The sequence below is a fragment of the Erinaceus europaeus genome, chromosome 9 (assembly GCF_950295315.1).
Source record: "Erinaceus europaeus chromosome 9, mEriEur2.1, whole genome shotgun sequence".
In the NCBI taxonomy this organism is placed as follows: Eukaryota; Metazoa; Chordata; class Mammalia; order Eulipotyphla; family Erinaceidae; genus Erinaceus; species Erinaceus europaeus.
Window position 1 is genome coordinate 92,931,293 of NC_080170.1, and position 12,053 is coordinate 92,943,345.

Here is a 12,053-nt window from a genome sequence, read left to right on the forward strand (position 1 = left end):
CTTCACCACTTGTGAAGTGACTCCCCTGCAGGTGGGGAGCCGGGGGCTCAAACCAGTATCCTTACACAGGTCCTTGCACTTTGTACCACCTGCACTTAACCTGCTGCGCTACCACCTGACTCTCAAGTGTCTATTTTTTTAATGCTTCACAGGAGATTCTAAAAGCCCTACAAAATCAAGAACCAGTGTTCAATCAGATGAATATATCACTGTTATTTAACCAAATATATCTTTGAGGAAAATAGATATTTGGTTCCCAGACATACTGGCATGTATCTTTGGGAATTTCATCACTAAAAATATCAATGAGATGTATGTTGAAGATGTATTTGCGTTCCCATTAATTTTGAACATACTAGTGAAAGCCATTGTGATTTTCCTTTTATTTTTAAAACAAATAAAAATATGAAGACTTTACAAATTTGTGTGTCATTCTTGAGCAATGGCCATGTCTCTGTGCTATTTCCATTTTAGGATATGTGCCAACGAAACACACAGCTAGAATGATTTCCTTCTATGAAACAATGGCATGTACTTCATTAGCATACAAGGCTAAAATCACAAAGTTGTTAGCCTTTTTAACTGGTGTCTTTGCATCTCAGGCTACCAAGGATTGTAACTATCCAATTTCAGAAAGTCTTTTCCATTTCCATCTCCTTGATTCCCCTTGGAGCTGTGTGAGAGCCCTTGCAATTTACTTTTACACTAACAAGGGTAAAGTGGCTGAGCTGTACATTCCATCACACCCACTGCAAACTTAACAAGGGGATTTATGAGGTCTGTCTGTGTCAGAATATCTCTAATGCCCAAGTTCATTCATCTCAAGTCTTAAATTGGCCCTTTCTGGCTATTTTAATCTGTTCAGACCCAATCACACTCAGCATACAAATAGTTCAAAGAAGTGCATGTAATCATAAGAAAGAGGAAGCCATTTTCATCTAGAATACCATTGTTAACTATGACTGAACACCTATGAATCCTGAAAAAGGTATAAAACATTTTGTACCTATTAAATTTTGAAGGGAAAAACAACCAAAAAGTAAAATAAAAATCCCTTTGGGAACTCTATGAGCACTCAAAAAGAGAATGTCACATAGAAACAATGATATGTAGTTGCACATTCCATTTTAAAGATTAATAAGCAAAGACTAAAAGGGTTGCAATAAGCTGTACAAAGTGGACTGAATTTTTACTCAGAATGTTGGAGTCTCTGAGACATGAGCTGCATTAGTCCTTTTGCTTTTTTCTATGTACTTAGACTGCGTCAATATTTCTTACATATATTTTGATAAGTGGAAGAATACTAATTCAGCACATTTCCAGAGGTCAACTGTGGCTAGTGCCTTGGTTAGCACTTAAGAACTAACACTTACTACACTTAACATTTTTTTCTTTTTTTTTCTTTAAGAAATGATTAATTAACAAAACCATAGGGTAGGAGGGGTACAATTCCACACAATTCCCACCACCCAATCTCCATTTCCCACCCCCTCCCCTGATAGCTTTCCCATTCTCTATCCCTCTGGGAGCATGGACCCAGGGTCATTGTGGGTTGCAGAAGGTAGAAGATCTAGCTTCTGTAATTGCTTCCCTGCTGAACATGGACGTTGACTGATCAGTCCATACTCCCAGTCTGCCTCTCTCTTTCCCTAGTAGGGTGGGTCTCTGGGAAAGTGGAGCTCCAGGACACATTGGTGGGGTCTTCAGTCTAGGGAATCCTGGCCAGCATCCTGATGACATCTGGAACCTGGTGACTGAAAAGAGAGTTAACATACGAAGCCAAACAAATTCTTGAGCAATCATGGACCCAAAACTTGGAATAGTGGAGAGGAAGTGTTAGGGGGGTACTCACTGCAAACTCTAGTGTACTTCTGCTTTCAGGTATATATATTTTGCAGTAGTTTATGGATACATGTGAACATATGCTCTCTCTCACAGAAACTGGTGTATATCTAGGTTTTGGGACTTTGTTAGAAAGTGAACCACCTGAGATGAAATTAGAGTATACTATGAAAGGAAAGGTCTCACCTTGGTTCGGATTGGGAGGGGCATACGGGAAAGTGGACCCTATCCAAGGGTTCCAAGACTGGGGGAAGTAGAGGCTCTATAGTGGAGATGTGAGGTTCCTGCTGTCTTAGGGTTCAAAAAGACAATCGATAGTTAATGTTATCATCACATTATTTGGTAATTGGGTTAACTTTGAAAAGTCCTTTTGTTAGGGTTTGCTGTACAGTACCCAGTATATAGCTGTGCTATTGGTTGCTTCTGATCTACTTGGTCTAGGCTTATGAGAGAGTCTGCATATCAATTACACAGCCTATATATTGAAAAGATTCAGTTTGTGTTTTGAAAAACTTCGAGACATACAATTAATTTTCCCCCTCGTATTAATTAACTAGTGATATATATGACTACAGCCTCTGTGGAGAGCAGTCTGGAAAACTCTCAGAAGGCTAGACATGGACATTCCATATGATCCAGTAATTCCTCTCCTGGGGTTATACCCCAAGGACTCCATAACACCCAACCAAAAAGAGGTGTGTAATCCTATGTTCATAGCAGCACAATTCATAATAGCTAAAACCTGGAAGCAACCCAGGTGCCCAACAACAGATGAGTGGCTGAGAAAGCTGTGGTATATATACACAATGGAATACTATGAAGCTATCAAGAACAATGAACCCACCTTCTCTGACCCATCTTGGTCAGAGCTAGAAGGATTTATGTTAAGTGAACTAAGTCAGAAAGATAAAGATGAGTATGGGATGATCCCACTCATTAACAGAAACTGACTAAGAAGATCTGAAAGGGAAACTAAAAGCAGGACCTAATCAAATTGTAAGTAGGGCACCAAAGTAAAAACCCTGTGGTGAGGGGTAGACATACAGCTTCCTGGCCAAGTGAGGGGTAGAAGTGGGCGGGAGGGATGGGTCACAGTCTTTTGGTGGTGGGAATGGTGTTTATGTACACTCCTAGCAAAATGTAGTCATATAAATCACTAGTTAATTAATACGAGAGGGGGAAAATTAATTGTATGTCTCAAAGTTTCTCAAAACACAAACTGAAACTTTTTAATATATAGGCTGTGTATTTGATATGCGGACTCTCTCAAAAGCCTAGACCAAGTAGATTAGAAGCATCCAATAGCACAGCTATATACAAGATACTGGATACTGTACAGCAAACCATAACAAAAGGACTTTTCAAAGTTAACCTGTATGCGTCTCCCAATCCAAACCAAATAATATTGCATCCGCCGATCACAACCTAACCAATGCAACAATTGCCACCTCAACATGCTTCACCTCAGACTGTATCCAGAGACTTCACATGTGGAATGACAACCCTTCAGCTTCATTACTCGGGTGAGACCTTTCCTTTTATAGTACACTCTAATTTCATCTCAGGTAGTTCACTTTCTAACAAAGTCCCATAACCTAGATATATACCAGTTTCTGCAACCCTCAACGACCCTGGGTCCATGCTCCCAGAGGGCTAGAGAATGGGAAAGCTATCATGGGAGGGGGTGGGTTATGGAGATTGGGTGATGGGAATTGTGTGGAGTTGTACCCCTCCTACCTTATGTTTTTTTTTTCATTAATCCTTTCTTAAATAAAAAATTTAAATAAATAAATAAATAAATAATAGAGAAGGGTAAAAAAAAAAAACCCTGTCCCACATTACCTCAAACCTCGTGATCAGAGGCATCTGATTGTTAAGAATGAAAAAAAAAAACCCTCAGGACTAGACAAGGATAGCTGAAATAGACGGTTATGCAAATCTACATTTGCATCTATATTCTAGGGGTGGCTAAAGGAGGAAGGGAAGTTGAGCAGAGACACTCGCAGTGAGAGTCCACACTGAGTCAGAATTCTTCCCCCAAATAATTCCCAAATGTGTATCAGTGAATTCAAAAAAGGACACTGTTTGGTGGTGTGGGGGCTGGAGCCTATGGCTTTGGAAGCTGTAGGATTAAGGAAGAAAGGATGACAAAAATGAGAAAAATAAAAAAAAGAAAAAGAGAGAGAGAAAAAAGAAAAAGATAAGAACAGTCATAAAAGAGCTGTGAAAGGAAAGAGTTTATTTATTTATTTATTTTTAATTATTTAATTAGCTATGCGGGGTGAGGTGAGGGGGTTGGTTACTTAGAAAGAAAAAAGGCCAGAGGTTTCAGAAGGGTATAGACTTAGAATGAATGATACTCCCTGGTGGGACAGGAATTTGGTAAAGACAGAAGCTCAGCAGGGGAGCCTGCTAGGAGCTGGTCCCCAGGGACTGGTTACGGGGGTGGAGGGGGAGGAGGTGTGCTTAATAATTAAAAGGAAATAATTTTCTCCCCTTTTTTCTACTATATTCTTAACCCAAACTAAGTTATAGTCCCTCCTTTGTGTCACTGCTAGGACCCCTTATTGACTGGCCTACTAAAGGCAGAAAATCCTACCATTTCCAGAAGATGTGGTCAGAACTCAAGCCAATAGCAGCTTCTCAGTCCGCCATCTTCCGGGAACCACCTTAACATTTTTTTTTTTAATTTTTTATTTAAGAAAGGATTAATGAACAAAAACATACGGTAGGAGGGGTAAAACTCCACACAATTCCCACCACCCAATCCCTCCATGATAGCTTTCCCATTCTCTAGCCCTCAGGGAGCATGGTCCCAGAGTCGTTGAGGGTTGCAGAAGGTAGAAGGTCTGGCTTCTGTAATTGCTTCCCCACTGAACATGGGCGTTGACTGGTCGGTCCATACCCCCAGTCTGCCTCTCTCTTTCCCTAGTAAGGTGTGTCTCTGGGGAAGCTGAGCTCCAGGACACATTGGTGGGGTCTTCAATCCAGGGAAGCCTAGCCAGCATCCTGGTGGCATCTGGAACCTGGTGATTGAAAAGAGAGTTAACATATGAAGCCAAACAATTTGTTGAGCAATCATGGATCCCAAGCTTGGAATAGTGGAGAGGAAGTGTTAGGGAGGTACTCACTGCATACTCTAGTGTACTTCTGCTTTCAGAAATATATTTTGCAGTAGTTTATGGATACATGTGCACATAAGCTCTCTCTCACAGAAACTGGTGTATATCTAGGTTATGGGACTTTGTTAGAAAGTGAACTACCTGAGATGAAATTAGAGTATACTATAAAAGGAAAGGTCTCACCCGAGTAATGAAGCTGAAGGGTTGTCATTCCACACGTGAAGTCTCTGGATACAGTCTGAGGTGAAGCATGTTGAGGTGGCAATCGTTGCTTTGGTTAGGTTGTGATCGGCGGATGCAATATTATTTGGTTTGGATTGGGAGATGCATACGGGAAAGTGGGCCCTATCCAAGGGTTCCAGGACTGGGGGAAGTAGGGGCTCTATAGTGAAGATGTGAGGTTCCTGCTGTCTTAGGGTTCAAAAAGACAATCGATACTTAATATTATCATCACATTATTTGTTAATTGGGTTAGCTTTGAAAAGTCCCTTTGTTATGGTTTGCTGTACAGTATCCAGTATCTTGTATATAGCTATGCTATTGGATGCTTCTAATCTACTTGGTCTAGGCTTTTGAGAGAGTCCGCATATCAAATACATAGCCTATATATTAAAAAGATTCAGTTTGTCTTTTGAGAAACTTTGAGACATACAATTGATTTCCCCCTCTCATATTAATTAACTACTGATTTATATGTCTACATTTTGCTAGGAGTGTACATAAACACCATTCCCACCACCAAAGGACTGTGACCCATCCCTCCCGCCCACTCCCACCCCCCACTGGACCAGGAAGCTGCATGTCTACCCCTCACCACAGGGTTTTTACTTTGGTGCCCTACTCACAATTTGGTCAGGTCCTGCTTTTAGATTCCCTTTCAGATCTTCTTAGTCAGCTTCTCTTGATGAGTGGGATCATCCCATACTCATCTTTATCTTTCTGACTTAGTTCACTTAACGTAATTCCTTCTAGCTCTGTCCAAGATGGGTCAGAGAAGGTGGGTTCATTGTTTTTGATAGCTGCATAGTATTCCATTGTGTATATATACCACAGCTTTCTCAGCCACTCATCTGTTGTTGGGCACCTGGGTTGCTTCCAGGTTTTAGCTATTATGAATTGTGCTGCTATGAACATAGGAGTACACACCTCTTTTTGGTTGGGTGTTATGGAGTCCTTGGGGTATAACCCCAGGAGAGGAATTACTGGGTCATATGGAAGGTCCATGTCTAGCCTTCTGAGAGTTTTCCAGACTGCTCTCCACAGAGGCTGTACCAATTTACATGCCCACCAGCAATGTAAAAGGGTTCCTCTGTCCCCACATCCTCTCCTGCATTTGTTGCTGCTGTCCTTTTTGATGTATGCCATTCTTACAGGAGTGAGGTGGTATCTTAGTGTTGTCTTAATTTGCATTTCTCTGACAATAGTGACCTAGAGCAGTTTTTCATATGTTTGTTAGCCTTTTGGATCTCCTCTATGGTGAATGTTTTGTTCATTTCCTCTGCCCATTTTTGGATGGGGTCATTTGCTTTTTTGCGGCTAAGTTTGCTGAGTTCTTTATATATTTTGGTGATTAGTTTCTTGTCTGATGTATGGCATGTGAAGATCTTCTCCCATTCTGTGAGGAGTCTGTTTGTTTAATAGTTTCTTTGGATGTGCAGAAGCTTTTCAATTTGATGTAGTCCCATTGGTTTGTTTCTGCTTTAGTCTTCCTTGCAATTGGGTTTGATTCATCAAAGATGTCCTTGAGGTGTATGTGGGAAAGTGTTTTACCAATGTTTTCCTCTTAGTATTTGATTGTTTCTGGTCTGACATCTAGGTCTTTGATCCATTTGGAGTTGATTTTTGTTTCTGGTAAGATAAAGTGGTTCAATTTCATTCTTCTGCATGTTTCAACCCAGTTTTCCCAGCACCATTTATTGAAGAGAGCCTCCTTTTTCCATTTAATCCTTTGGGCCCCATTATCAAAGATTAGATGCCCATAGGTGTTGGGATTTACTTCTGGGCTTTCAATTCTGTTCCACTGGTCTGTGTGCCTATTTTTGTTCCAGTACCATGCTGTTTTGATGATGATGGCTTTATAATATAGTTTAAGGTCTGGGAGTGTGATGCCTCCATTTCTGTTTCTTTTCTTTAAGATGGTTTTGGCAATTCTAGGTGTTTTCAGGTTCCAGATAAATGATTGTAGTGTTTGTTCTATTCTCTTAAAGAAGCTTGGTGGAACTTTGATGGGTATTGCATTAAATTTGTATATGGCTCTGGGGAGAATATTCATTTTGATGATATTTATTCTTCCATTCCATGAGCATGGGATATCTTTCCATTTCTTGGTATCAGTTTCTGTCTCCTTGAGTAGCGACTCATAGTTTTCAGTATACAAGTCTTTCACTTCTTTGGTCAACTTTATTCCTAGGTATTTGATTGATTTTGCTGAAACAGTATATGGGAGTGATTTCTGGATGTCTTCTTCTTCAGATTTAGTGTTTGCATAAAGAAATGCCACTGATTTTTGTACATTGATTTTGTAGCCTGATACCTTGCTATATTGCCTAATAACTTCCAGTAATTTTCTACTGGATTCTTTAGGTCTTTCTATGTATACTATCATATCATCTGCAAATAGTGAGAGCTTGACTTCTTCCCTTCCAATCTGTATCCCTTTGATTTCTTTCTCTTGCCTGATTGCTATGGCAAGAACTTCCAATACTATGTTGAAGAGTAATGGTGACAGTGGACAGCCCTGTCTAGTCCCCGATCTGAGGGGGAATGCTTTCAGCTTCTCTCCATTGAGTATGATGTTGGCTGTAGGTTTGCTATATAGAGACTCCACTATCTTGAGGAATTTCCCATCTATTCCCATTTTTTGTAGAGTTTTGAGCATGAATGGGTGTTGGATTTTGCAAAGGCTTTCTCTGCATCTATTGAGATAATCAGGTGGACTTTGGCTTTCTTTTATTGATGTGGTGAATGACATTGATTGACTTATGGATGTTGAACCAGCCTTGCATTCCTGGGATGAATCCCACTTGGTCATGATGAACAATCTTTTTGATGTGTTGCTGTATCCGGTTGGCCAAGATCTTGTTTAATATTTTGGCATCTATGTTCATCAGAGATATTGGTCTGTAGTTTTCCTTTTTGTTCTGTCCCTATCAGCTTTTGGTATCAGGGTGATGTTGGCTTCATAAAAGGTGGAAGGGAGTATTCCTGTTTCTTCAATCTTATGGAATAGCTTAAGAAGTATGGGTATTAACTGTTTCCTGAAAGTTTTGTAGAATTCGTTTGTGAAGCCATCTGGTCCAGGACTTTTGTTGTTGGGGAGATTCTTAATAACGGTTTCAATTTCTTTGTCTGTGATTGGTGCATTTAGATTTTGTAGTTCTTCTTGGTTCGGTTTTGGAAGTGCATAGGTTTCTAGGAATTGTTCCATTTCTTCCAGATTCTCTAGCTTGGTGGCATATAGTTCTTTATAGAAGTTTCGCAGGATTCTCTGGATTTCTTTGGTGTCAGTTGTGATATCTCCTGCATCGTTTACAATTCTATTAATTTGAGTCTTCTCTCTTTTTTATTTGGTGAGTCTGGCTAGGGGTTTGTCAATTTTGTTTAATCTTTCAAAGAACCAACATTTGGCTTCATTGATCTTTTGTATGGTTCTTTTATTTTCGATGTTGTTTATTTCTGCTCTAACTTTAGTGATTTCTGTCCTTCTGGTTGCTTTAGGGTTCCTTTGTTCCTCTTCCTCTAAGTCCTTGAGGTACGCAGTAAGGTCGTTCATTTGGGCTTCTTCTTGGTGTTTAATATGTGATTGTATGGCTATAAGTTTCCATCTCAGTACTGCTTTAGCTGTGTCCCAAATATTTGATAGGTTGTGTCTTCATTTTCATTAGTTTCCAGGAACATTTGAATTTCCTGTTTGTGTGAGTCTCTGACCCAGTGGTTCTTAAGGAGCATGTTGTTTAGTTTTCAAATTATATGTCTTTTAATAATTTTCCGTTTGTTGTTAAATGTTAGTTTTACTCCACTGTGGTCTGAGAAGATACTTGGGATGATTTCAATGCTCTTGAATTTATTGATGCTGTCTTTGTGGCCTAACATGTGGTCTATCCTTGAGTATGTGTTATGTGGATTTGAAAAGAAGGTGTATTCCAGTTCTTTGTGGTGGAGGAGTCTGAAAATGTCCAAGAGGTCTAGTCTGTCAATCTCTTCATTCAATTCTCTTGTATCTTTATTGGTTCTCTGCTTTGTTGATCTGTCTAAGTGTGAGAGTGGGGTATTGAAGTCTCCCACTATTATTGTATTACTATTGATGTATTTTTGAAATTCTTTCAGTAGATGCTTAATTATTTAGATGGTCCCTCATTGGGTGCATAGATGTTAATAATTGTTACGTCTTCTTGGCTGATTGATCCTGTAATCATTATGTAATGTCCTTGCCTATCTTTTATTACTTTATTTAATTTAAAATCTATCGTCTCTGAGATGAGAATGGCTGTTCCTGCCCTTTTTTGTGGTCCGTTAGCCTGTATGATAGTTTTCCATCCTTTCACTTTAAGTCTGTGTTTATCTTGTTGGGTCAGATGGGATTCTTGCAAGCACTATATGGTTGGGTTGTGTTTTCTGATCCATCCCTCCACGCTGTGCCTTTTGATGGGTGAGTTTAAGCCATTGACATTTATTGATATTATGGATTTAATGTATTGTAGTGCCATTGTTCTAAAAAACAATATGTTTACTCTGATATATTGCAAGTATTATAGTGATGTTCTTGTTTATAAGAGGTCTTTTAGTACCTCTTTCATGGCCGGCTTGGTGATGGTTGCCTCATTTAACTGTTGTTTGTCTAAGAAGGTTTTGATCCCTCCATCTAGCTTGAATGAAAGTCTAGCAGGATATATTATCCTTGGTTGAAACCATTTTTCATTCAGGGCTCGATAGATATCTTGCCACTCCCTTCTGGCTTTTAGAGTTTGAGTGGAGAAGTCTGCAGATAATCTTATGGGTTTTCCCTTGTATGTGACTTTTTGTTTCTCTCTTGCAGCCTTTAGGATCCTTTCTTTATCCTTACTTCTTCTCATTGTGACTATGATGTGTCTTGGTGTCTTCAGGTATGGGTTGATTCTGTTTGGTACTCTCTGGGCCTCTTGAACCTTAATGTCCTTTCTGTTATTCAGGTCTGGGAAGTTTTCTTCTATTATTTCCTCTAGAATGTTTGCTTCCCCTTCCTCTCTTTCTTCCTCTGGAAGGCCAATTATACGAATGTTACTTCTCTTGAGATCATCCCATATGTCTCTGTTGTTGTTTTCAGTCTCTCTCAATCTCTTTTTAAGCTCTTTCACCTCTTTCTTAGTTTTCTCTAACTCATCCTCTGTCTGACTAATTCTGTTTTCTGCTTCTGTTAGTCTGCTTTCCCTTGCCTCAGCTTCTTTCTTCATTACAGCTATTTCAGCTTTCAGTTCTCTAATTGCCTCAAGATAATCAGTATTTTCCTTGGGGGTCTCAACTGTTGTTTCCCTAATACTGCCATTCCTTTCCTCCAATGTTGTTTTCATTTCTGTGATTAATAAGTTGATTATTCCTTGCATACTTTTCTTATCTATGGTTACTTCTGACTGATTTGTAGTTTCTTCTGGGCTCTTGTCTTCATTCATTGGGGTAGCAGTTTTATTTGTTTTTAATCTACCCATTTTTTTATTTATGTGTTTCTCTCTTTTTTTATGCTCTGTTGTTCCTCAGTTGTTGTGTTTTGAGCACAAGTAACACTATACTAAATACCTTTATGACAATTGCACTCACCAACCTCCGGAATTACAGTAACAACTGAAGTAAGTATTGAAGGAGTTTAATCGTTACCAGTTAGCCAAACAATTTCTCCAATCCGTGAAAAAATAGTAACCAAATCCCAGTGAAGAAAGAGAAAAGAAAGAGAGGATAGCAAGAATAGACAGTTATGCAAATCTACTATCCAGTGTATATTCTAGGGGTAACAAGAGGGGAAAAGGAACTAGTGCAGAGATACACACATAGAGAGTCCACTCTGGGTCAGATTTCTTCCCCAAAGTAATTCACAAATTCAGAAAGGCAAAGAAGAAAGAAGTGTATGACAAGATTTAAAAAGAGAGAGAGAGAGAGAGAGAGAGAGAGAGAGAAAGAGATAAGAGAGAGAAAAGGGAGAAGATAAGAAAAAGAGCTGTAATTAAAGAGCAGTGCAAGGAACTTCCCAAATGTGTATCAGTGAATTAAAAAAAAACACCCTGTTTAGTGGTATGGGGTATCCTGCTAGGAGCTGGTCCCAGGGACTGCTTATGGTGGGGGGGGCAGGAAGGATGTATGCTTGAAAATTACAAGGAAGAAAAAAGAATTTTTTTCCCTACTCTAATTCTTAACCCAAATTAAGTTATAGTCACCTCCTTGGTGTTTAAGGACACCTTATTGGCTGGCCTGCTAAAGGCAGAAAATCCTATTGTTTCCAGGGGAGTGTGTTCGGAGCTCAGAGGTAGCAGCTTCTCTGTCCGCCATCTTCCGGGAAACTCCCCCCTCCAGATTTTTTTAAAGGATTTCTCGAAAATGAAAACTAGCTCCAAGTCCTTTGATCCAATGAGAGCTATACTCAAGAAGTCTTTGGATCCGCCCTCAGGGTTGCAGTGGTCCCTGGAGACTCCCAAGAGAAAGCCCCCGAGTTAAAGTGCTCTCTCCGGGTCCTCTGCCGGCCACCCAGCAGCGCTCTGCAACCGGCGGAGGAGCCGCCTTCCCAGGCGGAGGACAATTCCGGGCGCACTCGCCTTGCCCAGCGCCGCCTGGGAAGTCTGGAGCCCCGCTAGTCCGTGTCACCTTTACTCTAATTCTTAACCCAAATTAAATTATAATCACCTCTTTGGTGTCACCCCTTATTGACAGGCCTGCTAAAGGCAGAAAATCCTACCGTTTCTAGAAGATGTGATCAGAGAACACGCTGTTAGCAGTTTCTCAGTCCGCCATCTTCCTCCAAGTCCCCTTAACATTTTTTTCATGGTAAAAATTCACTTTGTTTTCTGGCTTATCTTTTTAAGTTTCTGGAGAGTAGACTATCCATTAAAATACTAGCAGCCAGATGGT

General features: G+C 40.0%; 1 pseudogene; it reads right to left on the reverse strand.

Annotated features, from left to right (window-relative positions):
- Window positions 1–398: 398 nt before the first annotated feature.
- LOC132540581 (U6 spliceosomal RNA) lies at window positions 399–496 on the reverse strand (annotated as a pseudogene).
- Window positions 497–12,053: the final 11,557 nt, after the last annotated feature.